The sequence below is a fragment of the Choloepus didactylus genome, chromosome 14 (genome assembly GCF_015220235.1).
Source record: "Choloepus didactylus isolate mChoDid1 chromosome 14, mChoDid1.pri, whole genome shotgun sequence".
In the NCBI taxonomy this organism is placed as follows: Eukaryota; Metazoa; Chordata; class Mammalia; order Pilosa; family Megalonychidae; genus Choloepus; species Choloepus didactylus.
Genome location: NC_051320.1, coordinates 97,230,541 through 97,249,318, shown reverse-complemented (window position 1 = coordinate 97,249,318; position 18,778 = coordinate 97,230,541). Strand labels below are relative to the sequence as shown.

At 61.5% G+C, this 18,778-nt stretch overlaps 1 protein-coding gene across 3 annotated transcripts in view; it reads left to right on the top strand.

Moving 5' to 3' along the window:
• The first annotated feature begins 7,222 nt into the window (after nt 1–7,222).
• The window catches only part of TSNARE1 (t-SNARE domain containing 1), a 143,795-nt gene continuing 132,239 nt past the window's right edge, over nt 7,223–18,778 (top strand). For 2 of the 3 annotated variants that reach the window (XM_037803642.1, XM_037803640.1), the window contains exon 1: nt 7,223–7,325. The gene's annotated coding sequence lies outside the window, so the exon portion shown is untranslated. The remainder of the gene's footprint in view (nt 7,326–18,778) is intronic. The other variant, XM_037803641.1, reaches the window with a different exon arrangement.

Sequence of the window (18,778 nt, the reverse complement as noted above, 5' to 3'; positions counted from 1 at the left end):
GGGGAGGGGGCGGATGCTCCATGCGGACCCTGGGAGACTCCTCTCCCCTCCCCGCTCTGAGGGTCTGGCGATCCCCCTCTCTCTTCTCAGTTATGATGCAAAGAACAAGCAGCGTGTGTCCTCAGGCCGCCCCTCTGGAGCTCGGTGTTCCAGTCCGTGGATGGAGACGAGAACCGGCATGGAGGCTGGGTGGCGTCTGTCTGTCCACCCCCGAGTTTGTTCCCAAATGGCGGGGGCTCACGGGTTCCATTTGCTGCTGCCGCCCAGGGCCTGGGCCAGCGTCTGGCAAATATAACTGTTTGTGGAGTGAATGAATGAATGAATGAATGAGATAATTGCCTTAAAGTGCTGGCCATGGAGGGGCTCGGTGGGGGAGAGGTGAGGCCACCATGCTGCTTTATCTGAGGGCTGCCATCCCTTCCTCTCCTGGTGTCCCCACCCAGCCCAGGACGCAGGCAGGACGAGATGCCATCCCCACCTCCCCAGGCAGAAGGTGTGCCCCCTCCCAGCCTGGGGCTCAGACCCCACAGGGCTGGAGGGAGGTGCCTGGGCTGGGGCTGCTGGGGTACCCCTGGGTGCCATGCGAGGGCCCCTTGAGCCTCACGTGCCACACACAACACGCCCCCATGGTCCGTCTCAGGCGCCCCTTGCACCCAGGAGGAACTGAGGCCCAGAGAGGTGGAGAGTCTTGCTCAAGGACCCACAGCAAGGAAGAGGAAGACCTGGGATTTGTCCACCACATAGGCAAAGCGCCCCCAGCCTTGGGAAGCCCACCTCTCCCCGGGGGCACGGCAGGACACCGTGCTGAGTGGGGCGCAGGGGCAGCTGCAGCTTTGGCAGGCTCCCTAGAGGGCGAGGGGCTTTGCAGGCACCTAGGGCAGGGCAGAGAGGGGCAGGGACATGAGGGGCCCTCAGGCCTGTAAGCTGGGGGCTCGGAGAGAGGACCGTTCTCTTCCTTCTACCACTTATTCCTAACCCTTTGGAAACCATCCTCCCCACACTGGCCTCCAGGGCTGGGGGCACCAGGACACCTGCTGACCAGGCAGTGCCCGCTGCCCAAGGACCACAGGGTCGCCAAGGGAGCCCTCCAGCCAGAATGACCCCACCTGTACATGTGTCACCCCCGTGGTGGCCCTGCCTGTCCGTCTGTCATCCCCTAGGAGATGCATATTCACAGTCCCCAGAGATGTCCTGAAACTCAGACCTGGTTCCGGAATCCGGAGCCTGTGCTTCGGGATCAGATGAGCTCTGGGTTCGCATGCTGGGCCAGCTGCCCCTGCCGGGCCTCAGTTTCCTTATCTGTGCAACAGGGGTAATTAAACACGCCCTTGTGGGATGGCGGCTGCACAGCGAGCCATCAAGAAGCAGCCAACAAGAAGCTCCCCAGTTTGGGGGGTGGCCACAGAGGGCTGTCGAGGCTGTGACAGAGGGAAGCTGAGGGTCCGGGAGGCCTCCAGGAGCAGGGCATCCTCACACAGCCCTCGAGGGTGAGCTGAAGCACCAGCGAGGGGTGTGCTAGGGAGAGAGATGAGCATGTGCACATGGCAGGGGGTGGCGCGTGTGTGTCTGTGTGTGGGGTGCCAGCGTCCCGAAGGACCCAGAATGCTGGACACGGAGCTTTGGGGATCCAGGCAGGACGGGGGCCCCGGGAGGGCCTGGAGCAGACGTTTTCCACATCCCCAGACCCTGTGTGGGAGCCAAGCTGGGCTGGGGTCTCAGCTGCCCATGCAGGGTCTGGGGGCCGGGTTGCCCTGTTTTCACCACCTTGCTGATCCTCCAGTTTCTGTCAACAACCCAGGAGGGGGATGTCCTTGCTGGTGCCCCTTCCCACCGCCCCACTGTTCTTTCTGCCGCCACACAGCACCTTTGGGAAGTTCGGCAACACGCTCTTGGGGTGGGGGAGGGGGAGCCCCTGATGTACAGAGTGTTGTGATTTCTGCAAAATGCTGTTCTCTCTGATTTTCACCTTTGCTCATTAGCATCCTATTACCATGTTTCCCTGCGTGGAGCAGTCAGGGGAAGGCAGCCCCGTCAACTCCCGACTGAATGTGAGAAGGTGTGCAAGTGTGTGTGACTGTATGTGAGGGCGTGTGGGTGTGTGCATGCATGTGACTGTGTGTGCATGTCTGTGAGGGTGTGTGTATGTGCATGGGTATGTCTGCATGTGTGTGCGTGTGTATGCGCATGTGTGTGACTGTGTGTGCATGTGTGACAGTGTGTGGGTGTGTGCATGTCTGAGGGTGTGGCTGCGTGTATGTGCATGTGTGTGGTTGTGTGCGTGTGTGACGGTGTGTGCATCTGTGTGGCTGTATTTGAGGGTGTGCCAGTTTGAATGTAGTATATCTCCTTAAACACCATTATCTTTGATGCAATTTTATGTGGGCAGACATATTACTGTTGATTAGGTTGTAATTCTTTGAGTGTTTCCATGGAGATGTGCCCCACCCAACTGTGGGTGATGACTCTGGATAGTTTCCATGGAGATGTGGCCCCACCCATTCAGCATGGGCCTTGATTGGTTCACTGGGGCACTATATAAGCTCAGACAGAAGGAGCGAGCTTGCTACAGCCAAGAGGGGCACTTTGAAGAAAGCACAGGAGCTGAGAGGGGAGCTGCAGATGAGAGACAGTTTGAAGATGGCTGTTGAAAGCAGACTCTTGCTCCGGAGAAGCTAAGAGAGGACAAATGCCCTAAGAGCAGCTAAGAGTGACATTTTTGAGGAGCTGAAGCCTAGAGAGGAACGTCCGGGGAGAAAGCCATTTTGAAACCAGACCTCGGGAGCAGACGCCAGCCATGTGCCTTCCCAGCTAACAGAGGTTTTCCGGACACCATTGGCCATCCTCCAGTGAAGGTACCCGATTGTTGATGCTTTACCTGGGACACTTTATGGCCTTAAGACTGTAACTTTGTAACCAAATAAACCCCCTTTATAAAAGCTGATCCATCTCTGGTGTTTTGTGAAAAGGCAGCGTTAGCAAACCAGAACAGTGGGTGTGTGTGCATGTGTGTGCGAGTACATATGTATGTCTGGAGGGAGGAGGGGAAGCAGGCAGCCCGGGCAACCCCTTTGGCTGTGTTTGGTGTGAAGGATTGCGACCCTCCATCCACTCCCCGTCCCCTCCTGCGCTCGGTCTCACTCCCACGTGACTGCGGAAGGCTTACTTGGTGTCCAGCAAGGAGCTGAGAGCCACGACGCACATCCAGTGCGCTCCCTGCCCTTAGGGGTGGCAGCCTCATCCAGGCCCTAAATTGCAGAACAGTGAACACACAAGAATACACATAATCAGAGCTGTGTGCTATCGACAGACAAGTGGGGGGTGGGCGAGTCCTCTCCAGAGTTCCCTGTGGCTCACTAAGACGATTGGACTCCTGATTTTATGACCTTTATGTGCCATGAGCACTGAGGGGGGGGTGCGGTGGTGTGATCTGGAGGTTGAGTCCTGCTAGGGCCTCAGGGCAGCCCTCCCTCCCTAGGGCAGGCTTCCCAGCTGTGGAATGAGGGGAGCAGAAGACGTGGCCTGTCCCCCACTTCTGCCTCTGAGGGGCGAGGGTGCAGAGGACAGTGTGGCTGCAGAGGAAAGGGCTGTCCCAGGGAGGAGGGCATGGCCAGCAGGACACACTCCTCCCGATGACTTTCATCTCAAGACAACCCCATCCCAGGCCGGGACAGACTCCCAGGTGCTATCCTGGCCCCCTGGCCACAGTGGAGTCCCCCACGCCCCCTCTTCTGCTCGGCACAGTCTCAGCCCATGTTCCGAGTGCACATCTGTGGGACTCGTGGCTGTGGACGGTGGCCTGCCTGCCAGATGGTGAGCACTGTAATGGCAAGGGCCGTGACCTGGTGCAGAGATGCTAGATAACCCTCACCCTCCTCTTCTCACCGACACAAAAGCCCAGATGTTAGCCATGAACTTGGCCCTCAGGACGAAGACATTTCCCAAGAGACCCAGTTCTGGCCGAAGGTCATGGTGGTGTAAGCAGATGTGTTGCGTGCAATATACAGGAAGCATGCTTAACAGTGTGGGACAGGCATGCCTTCCCACAGTCCAGTTCTCCTTCCTGCTGGCTGGCAAGCAGACGAGATGGCTGGAGCTTAAACACCCATCTTGTGCCATGAGGCAGAATGCCCATTTTAAAAATTAAAGACTGAATATACCAGGGAGCTCTGATGATTATGGGGCTACCTTTCAGCCCTACTGCCTATCTGGACTTGAATGTGGGTCAAAGCAAACATCTATTTTGGTTGTTTTGGGTTTTCTACCATCAGTAATAAAATCTAATTGTGCTGTATCTACAGGGCCTAACTGTTGCCTGACATCAGAAGTCAAGATTCTTGGGTGAATGAATGAATGAATGAATGGTGGAAGATAGGCTTTGAAAATGAGCTAAGATCTGGTAAGAGAGGAAAGGCAGCCAGACCAGGTGGCTCCCTCCCCCTTCCTCCTCACCTGCTCATCTGCTGCCTGAGGGATGGAGGGAAGCCGGCTCTGCCACCTTCCTGGAGGCTCATCCTTCACTGGAGGGTACAATTAGCAAGTCAAAACTCCTTCCAATGGATTTTTTTTTTTTCCCCACTCCTGCTTGGTGTTAAATACTTTGGGAGACTGTTACCGGTTTCCTGCTGGGGTTGACTTCCAAGCCTGGTGCTGTGAAGTGGGCTGGGTCTTGGTGATGATGGGGTGGGGGCTGTCTGGGTCAGACCCCTCCTACGTGAGGGTGCATCCAGGGATTTGCACACGTTGTCCTTGTGGCCTGGGTGGCAGCAGTCACCACGCCCACTGCACAGGTAAGGGGCAGCGTGCTGCCCTCCCTTGTGTGCCACACAATGGCGGTGCCCAGCCCTCTACCGACCCTGTGTTCCTGGCAGAAGAGGTGTCACCTGCTCAACCCCACACAGCACAAAGGCCAGCCTTGGTGTTAGGGTCCTTCTCTGTCCCTCCGTCTTTTTCTTTTCTTTTCTTTTCTTTTTTTTAACATGAACAGTGTGAAAAATAAGCGCATACAAGTTCAGGCTGTGCACTCACCTATTTGTTTGTCACATACTCCTTGAGGCTGTACCAGGTGCTCCCCTGAGCTCCCTTTCACATCCTCCATGGCTGCCTGGACCATGCCCCCTCCCCAGGAGCTGGGGATGCAAACCTGAAATCACAAGGCCTGCCCTCAAGAAGCCCATTGGCCAGGGTGCAAGACTCACCCCTAAAAAGCTGATGGGCCAGTCCTGGGCACACAGGAGCACCCAGCTGTGGGGAATGGTGTTTGGCTTGACCGTGTCAAATAAGAAGCAAACCTGGACTTGATAGATTTTATTCAAAAAGATATTTGGAAGGGGGAGAGATGATGGCAACGGCGGAGGAGCTACGGCAGCATGGAGAACATTGATCTCAAGGTCTGCATGTGTCCCAAGGGTTAGGCTAAGGGGGCTTTTCTTTCATGGAGAGGGAAGAACCAGGTGTGGGAAGGGGGTGACAGGGTGATGTCATCAGACGGCAGATCCGAGAATGTTTATGCTGAAGAGCCTATTTCCAGGAGGTGCCCTGAAAGCTCAAGGGCCCAGCGGAAGGGGAGAAGCTTTGCCAACATGTGGTGAACATGCATTTAATTTCGATTGATCTGTAGAGAAAAGCAGTTCAGCTCAGCACTTTTGGGGCAAAAAATGGGCATCTGGAGGTCCACGTGTGGCCCGATCGTAGGCAAACTTGGGGCTTCCGTAAATCTCACCTAAGCTGAGTGGGGAAGGCTGGTTCCTTGCAGCCAGCCGTGTTTCAAAACACAGCACTTGGGTGAAGTTAAACACCGTTGAGTGACCGAAAACCCAACGCAGCACAAATGAACAGGGGTTTGCTTTCTCCTGGGACAAGTCAGGAGGGACGCCGGCAGGCAGAGGCTCCAGTGTGCATCTGCCCACCCCCAGCCTGGGGACCATCCTCATGTTCACAAAACAGCTGCCACATGCACACTTGTGTCCAAACACACACACATGCACATGAGTGTCGGGTGCATGCATACATGCAGTGTCCACACACACCCTCGTATCCACTCGCACATGCCACAGGCATGCCCACGAGCACACACCATGCATGTGTGCACATTCATGCCATATGCACACACCCCGATGCACATGCTCAAGACATCCTAAGTATCAAGAGCCGTGCTGCAAAATGATGCAATTCTCGGCGCAGAGAAGCCCCAGCTCAGCCCCTCTGTGAGAAGTGTTTTGATGTGCGGTGACAATCCCTTTCATATCCTCCATGGCTGCCTGGACCATGACCCCTCCCCAGGAGCTCAGCAGTCCCTGCCAGAGCGTCTGGGGCTGCCAGCCAGGTGTCATAGGGCCTCAGACGTGTACCCAAGGCCTGGGAAGCAGGAGACCAGTCACGGCCATGACAGCGGTAGTGGCTGCGGTGCCAGGACGGGCTGGGGGCATGATCGGGCTCCCGGGCCCTGGCGGGAATCTTGGTTTATTTGTGGGGAAACAGGCTCAGAGAGGTGAGCCCGATTGCCCAAGGGCACACACCCCCTGGGCCGGAAGGGGGGCCCCGCCACTCTGGAATGAGCTGAGGATCGGGCAAAGGCCTTTCAGGTCTCTTGCGCGGCAGTTTCCTCAACTATGAACCAGAGGCCGCGGGAGTCCAGACCCCGCCGCCCAGGTCTCCAGCGCGGGCCCTCGCGGTCAGCGCCAGCGCCAGCTCGCCTCGGGGGCGACACCGGGTTCCCCGGCTTGGCGGGTCTGAGCCTGCGGAGCACACCGCGTGCCGCCCGGGAGGCCGGGGCCTCGGGGCAGGGGTAGCTACAGCGCCTCGCGGGCCCTGCGAAACGCCCCAGCGCCCCAGGTTCTGGGGCACCAACGGGGGCTCGGGGTCCGGCACCTGGGGGAGGAGCGCGGCGGGGCCTGTTCTCGAAGGGTCACTCGTGCTCTTCGTTATTCCCCCGTTTTATAGACGGGGAGACCGAGGCTCGGGGGCTCAGGGGCACCCGGCCATCTCAGCGGTCTGGGGAGGCCGGCCAGCAGCCACCGATAATCGGCCCGGGCGCATTGCGCTCCTCCCCAGCGCCCCCGCCCGCGACCCAGGAGCCCCGCAAAGCACGCCGCCCCCCGCCACTCCCGGCCCCCCGCGCGGGGCACGCTGGGACTCGCAGTCTCGCCGCCGTCCTCCCCTCCTCGGACAGCCATTGGCCAGCGGGCGGCGCGGGGGCCGACGGGACGGCGGGGGGCGGGGCTGTCGGCAGGCAGGCGGTCACGTGATGTTTGGGTGCCGTCGCCTCCCCGCGCCGCCCCTCCCCCGCCTGGACGCACGGAGCGCGTCCGCGAGCCGCCCAGTCCCAGGTGAGCGGCCGGCGCGCGCCCGGGGCCCCCGCCCCGTTCCCGGGCTCCCGGGGCGGGCCTGGCGGGGCGGCCGGCGGCGGGCGAGGGCGAGGCGGGCGGTGCGGCGGGGGCAGGCTGGCGGGCTGCGGCGCGGCGAGGGGCGGGGCTCGCGGAGGGCCCTGGGGGCGGGGTCGGCCCTGGGGGCGGGGCGGGGCGGGGACACGCCAGGGCGGGACCCTCCGCCCGGCTCTGCCGCCCCCCGGGGGCGCCGGGTTCCGACCCTGAGCAGGGTGCCCAGGCGCCCCGTCGGGCCCGCTGCGGGTCCTCGGGTCCGGAGCGCCCGGTGTCCTCGGCCCGGACGGCAGGGCCCGCCCTGGGGGCGCCTGGGGCCCCGCCGGTCGGGGGGAAGGGGATCCGGCGGGGAGGGGCCCTGAGCCCAGATCTGCAGGTCCGGACCCTGTGCGCCTTCCCTCCTGCGCGGCACGTTCCTTCCCTTTTCTCCAAGTTTGGCCTCCTGGGTGCTGAGAGCTGGGGACGTCCAGCTCGAGGAGCTTCCCGGGTGATCCTGTCCTGTGCTATCCTCGGGGAAACTCTTCAGGGGCCACCAGTTCATCTCACCTCCCCTGGACCTGGAGGCTCTACCCGGTTCTCTGGTTTGGTGGCCAGTGGCCACACTTCAGATGCTCCATGGCTCCACTTGGCCAGTGGCTGCTGTACTGGGCGCACAGTTACAGAACATCGCCGTCATCGCAGAAAGTTCTGTGGGAAAGGCTGTTGGGCCGTGGGCTGGGCTCCTTCCCCTTGGGCCCTTCCTTCCTGGAGCCACTCCAGCTCCTGATTCCTTCTCCTTCCTCACCTGCACTTCCTGTTGTGTCATTGCTCACTTATTTGCTTGCTCACTGTTTTATTTTTGGTTTCTACAAGTCAAGGATTGGGATTGTACTTTGTGGGGATATAGCAGGAGATTGAAAGGTTATGCATGACATTTGTCAGTATTGGGATGTTTTGGTCTCCTAAAGTGATAATTTCAGGGGCTCACGTGATCGGAGGTCTCCAGGCCTTTGGTGCAGCAATGGCCTGGCCCGGCTAGCTGTGGTTCCGGAGCCATGTCACAGTGTAAATGGCGGGGGGACACGGACAAGTGAGAGAGGTGGAGCTTTAGCTAGTTTACTTGCCCCTTCCTCTCCTCTTCCTCTGGCTTGCCTCTGGGTCTGTCCAGCAGCCTGTGGCTCCCAGGCTTCTACAGGTGCCTCTGCTCGGACCTCTCCTTCCAGCTCCCTGCAGGCTCCGAGGCAGGCACCTCAGCACAGGCACTGCCCGGGGAGCTGATGGGTGTGTGGGCAGGCAGGCACCGTTCTGTGCTTTCTGTTCCTCCCTGCTTCCGGGAGGGTGAAGGCCAGGATGCGCCCTCGGCCGGCAAGGGCCATGTCTTCGACACCTTGCTCGGTGTGCTCCTGCAGTGCAGGACTTGTGTTTCCTGCAGATTCCAGGTCTTCTCCTCAGCCCGTGTGTGTTTATGCCCAGCCTTCTGCCTGGGGTTCCCTTGCACTCCTGACAGTGGACAGGCTCTCCCTCCTGCTGGGTCTGTGTGCTCACTCCATGTGCCCACACAAATGCCCAGGGCTTCCCCGGACACAGACCTTCCCCAGTTCTGCCACAGTGACCATTCCATGTTTATCTCCCACATGCCGTGAGCCCGGAGTGAGGGGCCTCTGTGCCGGCTGCGCCTCTACCGTCAGTGCCCGGCCCCGCCTGTGGAGCGGGATGGGCAGCGTTTGGTGAATCAATAAATGGGACCTGGGATCCTGTGACTGGAACCTGGCGGACAGGGCAGGCCTGGGGGTGCTGTTCTTGAGGCCGGGAGTTTGGAGCAGGGTGGGCAGAGCTCACCTCCTGGCCGGGGAAGGAGGACACATGGACCATGGGCCATGCTGTGCTGGCCGAAAAGGATGGTGGGTGTTTGGCAGCGAGAGGACCAATCAGCGTAGCCACTCTCACGAGTGCCACGATTGGTGCCAGGCGTGGCTCTGAGCGTTTTCCCTGCAGTGTCTCCGGCCCTTAGCCTCGAGTTCTCAGGCCCCGGGCACTCGCCCCGGCACACATGTTGCATCCCGACGTTGCCGGGCACTGACTGCTCTGCTGTTGTTGAGGATATTGGTGCGGTTGCCTCAGGCCTAGGTTTTTTTCCTTTTAATTGCAGGTGGGTGCATCTGTGGACCGGGGATCTGTTTTGATTGTGTGAATTGCTACAAGTGGTATTTGACCTGTGGCTCAATCCTGGTGTCATTCGTTATGTCGTTTTAAAATCCGATTTTGTGCCGGACAGCGACCCTGGACTGTCGCTGCTGAGGTGGCCTTCCTCTCGGATCCGTGCCCTGCCTGGCGCCCAGCCTGCAGGCTCCCAGGCTGCGGCAAGCGTGGCTGGATCTGCGAGTGGAGACATGGACGGAATGACGGGGCGCTAAAGGGAAGAAGGAACGAACGTGACGGATGGGCGTGTTCTGTCTTCCCGAGGGGAAGTTGAGTGTTCGCTGTTCTGTTTGTCTTGTACCCCCTTTGAGTCTCCTTACCCTTACCCCAGGAGTGTGTGCCGGGCAAGCTGGCGAGGGCTTGCTGTGCCTGTTCTGGGGGCAGGGCTGGGTGCTGGCTCCGGGGAGCCCTTGGGGCCGGGTGTCCCGTCTGCACCCAGGGCTGCCTTCAGAGCCTGCCTGGGCTGTTCTGCCGGCCTCGGCCCATCTTTGGGGTCTCTCTGTGTGCCCGAGTCTCCCTCAGGGCCAGGGCAGGCCCAAAGATGCTGCTGCACGTGGCTTCAAACCCCCAGCATGTGGGCCCTTTCTCCTGCCCTGGGGGGCCCTGGCAGGATGCGAACCAGCTGCATGGGCCGGGGGTGCCTCTGCAGGGGAGCAGGGCGGGTGCTGCGGGATGGCTCTGGACAGCATCGCTGAAGGGGACAGAAAGGCCCTGGGAGAGGTGGAGAGCGCGGGGAGGGGCTCCTAGGGCCCTGCCTGTGCAGAGGCTTAGCAGGTGCAGGGGCGAGATGGGGCTCACTGCAGGGGGTCAGGGGCTGCATCCACGTCCTTGTGGGGAGTCGGGGGCTGTGTCTGCATCCTCTTGGGGGGTCAGGGGCTGTGTCCACGTCCTCAGAGGCTGTGTCCGTGTCCTCATGGGGGGTTGGAGGCTGCATCTGCATCCTTGTGGGGGGTTGGGGGCTGTGTCCGTGTTCTCTTGGGGGGGTCGGGGGCTGTGTCCGCATCCTCACAGGGGGTCGGGCTGCGTCCGCGTCCTCATGGGAGGTCGGGGACTGTGTATCCATGTCCTCGTAGTGGCTCAGGGACTTTCTGCCCATAGCCACGTAGTAGGTCTGCGAATCCCATTGCCAGCTGAGAGCGCAGTAGGGTCTCCTGCCCCACTCTGTCTGTGCCTGTGGCTGGCGGGTGGGCACTAGCTATCTGGAAGGGACCCGGGCGCTGGGGAGGTCTGCGCTGAGCCTTGTAACTAAGTGGCCTCAGCCTGGGAGGGCCTGGTGGGCGCTGGAGGCCCGAGGCGGAGCACAGCCGTGTCGGCCTCCTAGCTGCTGGTCTGACTTGCGAGGTGGTGAGCATTCAGGGGGCAAGCTAAGGGTTGGACTTTCCCTCTGGCCTCGGTCCTGATGGGTGGGCCCAGGGAGCCCATGCTGGTGAGCTGAAGAGGACGTGAGGCAGGGCTGTGCGGGGCAGGGTCCTGGGCTGGAGGCCACCCCTCCGCGGTGCTGTGTCCAGGCTGCCTCGTGCCTCGTGGCTCAGTGCCCCGTGCCTGGGTCTGTGTCTGTGTCCATGCAGCGTCCCTGTCCAGCCTCTCACTGGGTTGATGCTGGCAGGGGCAGCCAGGTCCTTCCTGGGCGTGGGGGTGTGAGCTGCTTCTAACCCCCCGGCCCATGGGCTGGGGCTCTGGAGAAAGCAGTCAGCCTGGCGGGCACACTGACCCTCATGCTCCTGGCTGGCGAGTTTGGCCCAATAAACCTTTATGGTTTCTTCAACCGGATCGATGTAAGATTGTCCTGTTTTCTGCCTCTGATTTCCCCCGAGAGAAGGACGGGGACCCAGCCCTGACCTCTGTTAGCAGTGAAGTCCCTCGGACACAGAACTGCAGCGTTTTAGCCTTGGAATCCTGCTTGGCGTTCTCTGTTAACACCTGCTGTGCCAGGCCCTTGGCGGTTCATGGCTGCACCCCGAGACTGGGCAGGGATGCTCAGGACCTCTGGGACCTCTCCTGGGGTGCACACCGGAGCCGGGCAGTCGAGGTCCATGCCCCCAGGGCAAGGGGAGCCTGCCCGCTTCTGAGCGAGCCTTCGGCTGGCCTCCCCGCTGCTGCCTCTGCAGAGCACTTGCTCGCCCGGTTGGCTGAGATGTGGGCTGCTTTTGAGGTGATGCATCACCTCTGTCTTTGTTGCTGTCATCATAGGAACAGTCTCCACCGTTTATCGACCCCGGGCCTCTGTCGGGCACCTGCTGGCTCTTTAGGTTCCTCAGACGAGGAAACTCTCCGAGGCTCAGTGACTTGTCCAGAATCACGGAGCTGGTGGGTGCCAGGGTGGGGAGGGGGTCTGAGCCCACCCTGCCCCTGCCACCCCGCTCTGTGCCTTCTGGGTGCACCTGCTGCGGTGTGGGGGCCCCACTGCGCGATGCCTGGGAGTCGGGTGTTGTTAACGCCGGAGACTGTTACCCTAATGGAGGTGTGATCCCGGATGTCCACCCTCGAGAGGAGACGCTCTGCAGGAGCTTGGCAGGGGCTCGAGGGCGGTAAACGCAGGCCGTGCCGCATGCTGTCTGGTGGAGCTGGGAGCCCCCCGAGTTCCTGATGTCAGTAAGTCTTGGGGAAAGGCTGGGGTAGGTCGAGCTGCTCTCAGAGCTGGCCGGCTCTCCTGGACCCGTGGAAGGGCATCAGGTCATCAGGTCCTTTTGGGGAGTTTTGGGGCCACGGGCCATGGTTGGGGCAGGCCCCTGTCCCTGCCCTTCTGTCCTTCCCTTGCCCGTGCCAGACCCTGGTCTCGGGCTGGGGTGTGGGGAGTGCGCCTGCTCTGGTGACAGAACTTGCCCTCGAGGATGTGGAGGGCATTGGGGCTCGGACTCGGCCAGGCAGAGCTGGTAGGAGCAGAAGGGGGTGCACATCTGCCTCTCCCTGGCTGCTGGTTGCCCTCCACCATGACCCGGAGTCCATTCCGGCCAACTCTTGGAAAGGGGCATGTTTTTAAGCCTGGAGCCCAGAATCAGTCTCTCCAAACAGGAGACAAGGAACAAGCCGGACAGCAGGCTCCTCCCTGGGCTTGGCCGCTGCTCTGGCAGGCTTCAGCCTTGGGGCCACTCAGTGGGCGCTGCTTGGAGGCTGCCCTCCCTCTCCGCTCTGCGGAGCCCATTCTGTGGGTACAGTGAGCAGGGAGTGGGGTGCGGGGCTGGGGCAGCAGGACCCGGGGCAGGAGGCAGCTGGCTCTGTTTCCTCTTGGCACTGGGTCGGGGACAGTGGTTCCCTCAGCCTCAGGGCTCCTCGTGCTGTGCGCAGATCCGCCCACCTGCCCGGGCCCCGGGCCTCCCCCTGGCAGCCTGGAGCCCGCTCCCTCCCTTGGCACTTGCCACCTTCAGGGCCGGATCTGTCCCTCCAGCCTTGACCCTGGCTACCCCCTCTGGCCGGCCCAGGCTGCCTCAGCCTGCCTCCCGGAATGGCCTGACGCCAGGCCCAGCTGGGGCCTCCGCTGCTGCCGCCGGCGAGCCCGCCCCGTCCTCGAGGTCTGGCCTCCAGCTGCTTCTGGGCCTTGCTCGAGGCCTTCGGGGAGGGCCTGAGGCAGAGGTGGACAGGCCAGTGCCATGCCGCCCGGGGTGCATTCCCATTCCATGGCTGTCCTCTGTTTCTGCCTCGGGTCCCCCGTGCCCTCTTCCAGGGCCTGGACTGAGTCTGTCCTGTGGCCCCCAAACACGAAAACACACACGGCCGGTGGCCAGGAAATGCCCGTTCAGCCCCAGCTAACAGCAGCTCTGCGCAGCCTCCGCTTCCTGCCCCTGTGCCACCCCCTCCTCCAAGGGGCAGGAAGGGGTGAGGGAGGCAGCAGGGTTTATGGGCCTGGGCGGTGGGCAGATGCTGCACGTGCCCACCCTGGGGGCAGCCCCGCTTTACAGAAGGCCCTGCGGCTTGCGGAGGGCAGGTGGCTGGGCCCCAGCCTGGTGACAGAGGATGGAGGTGCTGGACGAGGCGCTGGACGAGGCTGTGGGTCTGCTGGGGTCCCTGGGGGCAGTAATGGGATGAGCATCTGGAGGGCAGGGTTTGGGGACCCGGAGGGGTGTCCCCTGGGCTCAGAGCCGGTGGCCATGGTGGCCTCAGCACTGCTGGGCAGGGCAGGGGCGTTGGGAGCCATTTTCTCCGAGGCTCTGAGAGGCCACGGAGTGGGCACAGAGCAGAGCTGGGGCTGGAGTCCAGCGGGTCCAACTGTAAAACCCGGAGTTTGTCTTTCCGTGTTGCCTCCTGGGATTATAGCCTCTCGGTTGGGGGGAGCTCCTTGTAGTCCTGGGGCCTCCAGCCACCCCCTGCTGGGTGCCCTGCTCCCCGTCCCTTTACCCAGAGCATCTCTGATTTGATCAGTTTTGCTTTTAGCTTCTGAGTCAGGTTGTGTTTGAAGAGAGGGTTCTGTAGCTGAGGATGCTTCCAGAACAGGCTGCATCCCCCCATCTCGCAGATGGGGAGATGGAGGCCCAATCTGCCCACTCCCAATGGCTGTGCTGCTGTGGGTGCAGCTGTGTCCCCGCCTTCGGTATGACTGTGTGATGGGATTGTCACCTCCCGCCTTGGTGTCCACTTGCAGCTCTTTACCTTGACAGTCTGCACCTGTGCAGGAGGGTTCAAAGCCCAGTGTGGGGAGAAGCACGTGAGGCCCCAGAAGCAGGTGCAGGGCCCTGTCTCGGGGCAGAGGGCCGGGGTGGCGGGCGTCCCCTCTGAGCAGGGAGCAAGGTCAGGCAGCCGGATGCAGGCAGAGGTGTGATGGGAGGTGGGACGTGACTGTGTAAGCCAGGCGCTGCTGCCTGACAAACATCCCCAAGCATCAGTGGCCCAGCACAACTGAGGCATGGGGCTGTGCTTCGTGTGCTCAAAACCCAGGCTGGCAGCACCCACCCTCTGAAATGTGCTGGTGGGAAAAGAAAACTCTGGGGGATCCTGTCCGGAAGCTAAAGATTTGGCTCAGAAAGGACCTGTGTCCCTTGTACTCATGCTCCTTGGCGCCACGTGGACTGAGGGGCCTGACCCTATGATGTTTGTCTCCCCCCTGGTTCTGGCATTCCCGGGGCCGGGCAGTGGAGAGGGGGCAGCCCCCGGGAACCCGGCAGGTAAGGCTCTGCATGGCTCTGCTCTCTGGTGGCCACAGAGATGGCATCCCAGCCTCCCTTTTTTTTTTTTTTTTTTCCAAATTACACTTTTTATTTTGAGAAATTATAGATTGATGTGCTGTTGTAGGAAATAAGGCAGAAAGCTGCTGTATGCCCTCCACCAGCCTCCCCAAAGGAGGCAGAACTATGGTCACTGTCCTGGTGGGACGGGAGCACTGATGCCGTCAGAGCAGACCGCCACCTCCAGCAGGAGCCTCCCCCACCCCTTGTGAGCCCCCCGTGACTGTGATTCTGGCCTCCGTCTCCACAGGGATGCTCCGTTTGCCCCTGGCGTGCGGGCACCATCAGGAGGGTGGCTGCCTGTGTCCCCTTGGGGAAGGCTGGGGGCCCTGGGAGTGGGTGTGGCACGAGCCTTTCTCAGGTGTCTGCTGCACTGGCTGTGGCTGACTCTGGGGGCCTGTCTTTGCTCGTGTGGGTGTGAGGCAGCTGAGTTGTGGCACCCTGTCGTGTGCACACATCTCAGGGCTGCCCTTCTCTTACCAACCCTGAGGACTTGCACGTGGGAGGGATGTGGCCCCACCCTGGGGCCTGGGGAAATGCATGTCGGTCCCGCTCTGCTGCTCCCCACGGGGACCTGGGCTCTCCTGGGCAGACCTGCGGCCACCCCCGTGTCTTTTGGTTCGCTGAGCGCCTCCCCTGTCCACTGGGTGATACGACTGTGTCATGGGCGTCCTGTCCCAAGCCCGTGCGGTGGGCAGTCTGGGTCGCAGGGTGCTGGCCTTGGCACCCAGGTCCATGGCTGAAGTCTCCCTGCCGGCCCAGGCAGCACTCGGTGACGGCTGTCTCTCCATGGTGTTGGGAAAACGACATCAAAAAATAAATCTGCAGTGGGTGCTTGCCATGTGCCCGGCCCCACCTTGGCCCTCCTTCCTGCCATCTGAGGTGGGCTCCCAGGGAGGAGCTGGGGGTTCCTGGATCCAGCCCCCATTTCTCTCTGCAGCTGACAGAGGACCCTGGAGTAGCTCCCATCACTGATGAGGACATCTGTGGAGCGGGGCCAGTGCTGGTGCAGGAGGCTGTGGAGAGGTGACCCGGCCTTGGGTTGCCCACACCTGCAGGGGCTCGGCTGGGGAGCCCCCGCTGTAGATGGATAGCCCAGCACTCAGGCTGGGGCTTGGGGCAGGGGGCTCCCACCATCAGGCTCACGACGGACTGACAGCTGTGCACTGGCGGCGGGGTCTGCATCGCTGGGATGTGGGGCTCGGACTGGGTTGCCCAGGGCAGGTGCTGGAGGTTGGCAGGGCCGGGCCATGAGGGGAGTAGGGGAACATTGGAGGTTTTAAGGCTTTCTTTTCTTTCCAACTTTTTTATTAAAAAGAAAACAGACCTTGCTTTGTCCTCACTTTCCACAAAGCTCTTTGTGCTTTGTAGACAGTTGAGACAGAAGCAAACGAGGAGACAGGAGATGTCCCTGTGGCCCTGCCGTGCGCTGGTGATCCCACAGGGCCCCCGTCCCCGTCTCCTTCCTAGGAGGACACGTGGTCCACACCCTTGCGACCTCACTGTGTGATTCCTTCCACCGTGACGGGCCTGTGATGAGGGCCCCGTGGCTGCCCGCGGTGAGCTCGCCTCTGCTGCCCCTGGCCCCAGGTAGCCGGAGCCCCCACGGCGCCACGTGTTGCCCTCGGCGTGGGCAGGAGCTTGGCCTTCCCGCCCTTGTGATGCAGCTGCAGCCCCTCTCACAGGCCGTGGGGGGTGCTGTGTCCAGTTTGCTAATGCTGCCGTTATGCAAGATACCAGAAGTGGATTGGCTTTTATAAAGGGGGTTATTTGGTTACACAGTTACAGTCTGAAGACCATGAAAATATCCAAATTAATGCATCAACACAAATACACCTTCACTGCAGGAAGGCCGATGGCATCCGGAAAGCCTCTGTTAGCTGGAAGGCACATGGCTGGCGTCTGCTGATCCCAGGCTGTGTTCCATCTCCTCTCTCAGCTCCTGTGCATTCTTCAAAATGTTGCTCTTGGGACATTTTGTCCTCTCTTAGCTTTTCTGGAGCAAAGTGTCAGCAAAAGTCTGCTCTCAGTGGCCGTCTCCAAAATGCCTCTCTCAGCTGCAGCACCTCCTTCTGTCTGTGAACACCTTTATAGGACTCCAGTGATTCAATTCAGACCCACCCTGAATGGGCGGGGTAACACCTCCACGAGAATTATCCAGTCAAAGGTCTCGCCCACAGTTGATTGAGTCACATCCCCTTGGAAACATCAATCGAAGGATTCCAACCTAATCAACACTAATGGATCTGCCCCCGCAAGATTGCATCACAGAACACGGCATTTTGGGGGACATGATACATCCAAACTGGCACACTGTGCCAGGCATTGGTATGGCCGGCTCCGAGTCAGCCACCTGCCTGCCTCTTACCACTCGCTGGGTCGCTCCCCTGCGCCTCGGTTTCCCCACTCTGCCTGGTGCATAGAGAGTGGGAGGGTCGGAGTTCATGCTCCTGAGCACCCAGCACGTGCCTGGTGCTCTGTGAGGGATTGACAGACATTGCCCTTGCTGGCCTATCCCATCGTTGCTGCTTTTGCCACGGAGGTCCTGGGTGCTGCTGGCCAGGGCGGGCGCTCGGGCTGGGCACCTTCTTGATCCCTCCCTCTGGCTGCAGTTTCCTCTGTGGCAGGTACAGCTGCAGCAGGAAGGCACTTCTGACCTTCACGGGCCCAGGGTCTCCGCCCCCCCACCTGGCAGTGCCCTTCTTGTCAGGTGTTTCGGGGACCTCAGGCCTGAGCAGACCCTCCCTGGTGGGTCTGGCTGGAGTGTAGGGGTGGGATTGGGTGGCCCTGGTGCAGCAGCCCAGGGCCTGGCGGGGTCGGCCTGCACCTGGGGGCTGGGAAGCGGGCATGGGCAGGGCACCAGGGGCCCCATGAGGGCGGGAGACAGCTGCTGGCCGTGGCGCTGCCCTGTCTGGCCACTGCTCTTGGCAGGGTGCTAGGGCCCTCAGAGAGGGTGGCACGTGGGCCCTGCCCCTGGGAATCGAGTCTTTGAATGCAGGTGTGTGGGTGGGGCGGCCCCCACCTTCCCAGCATGCTCCTGCCATGTTGAGTTTAGAAGCTGTGAACCCACTTTTCCTCCCCCAGACAAGCGCCTCTCCAAACCCCGTGAACGCCAGCTGACGAATCCCCGTGTTGCTCGTCTCCCTGCGAGTAACTGCCCTGGGCTGGCGTCCTGCCCCCAACTGGGGCAGGGGAGAGGGGCTGGGGGTGCACGTCAGGCATCAGGCCCACGGTCAGTGTGGGTGACAGTGGCCAGTTGTGCCCCAGGCAGGCTCACACTGCCTTGTCTTGTCCCCGGGGGGGCCACTGTACAGATGGGGAGACTGAGGCCCAGCAAGTTTCAGTTCCCTGCCTGGGGCGGGTGTGACAGGCTCTGTGCCCTGCAGCTTAGGCGCCCCGGGTCAAACCCGCACTGCACCCACCTGCCTGGGGCTGGGGCAGCGGCTCCGTCTCCCAGGCTCTTGGGCTCCTCCTCTGCCCCGGGACGCAGAGGACACTGGGCGCCCTGTCCTGGAGAGGCTGATGCTGGCCCCATGAGCTTCCGGATGCCTGCCCTGGCAACCCAGGCGGTTGGAGCCTGCTGGGTGTCTTGTGCCCTCGGTCTGGGCTGGGCTTGGCTTCCCACCGGGGCCCCTCGCACCCCACACAGGTGGTGGGAGTGAGCCTGGGCCACAGGGCGCCAAGGCATGGGGACTGGGGTCTGCGGGGACCCCTCGCCTCCACCCGTGAAGCTCTTCCTGTGCATCACCTGTGGGTCCCTCACAGCCCCCTGAGAACAAGGAGCTGGCTGCAGGCCTGCTCCTGCCTGCTGGGCACGTAGATGGATAGGAATCCCAGGGCAGCGCTGCCCCCAGTGTGGCTCCTTTGGCTTTGCCACGCGTTGCGGGTGGTGCTGTGTCTCTGTGGGCTGCCCTCGCCTCGCCGAGCCCATCCCACCATGTGGTACCTGCGGCCTGTCTCCCGGCCACGCGCGCTTGGGCTAGCTTCAGGCTGCTGGGCTGTGTGTGAGGCCTCAAGAGACACCCAGGAGTGGGCGACTGGCCAGAGGGTGCACCCGTCCGTGAGGCG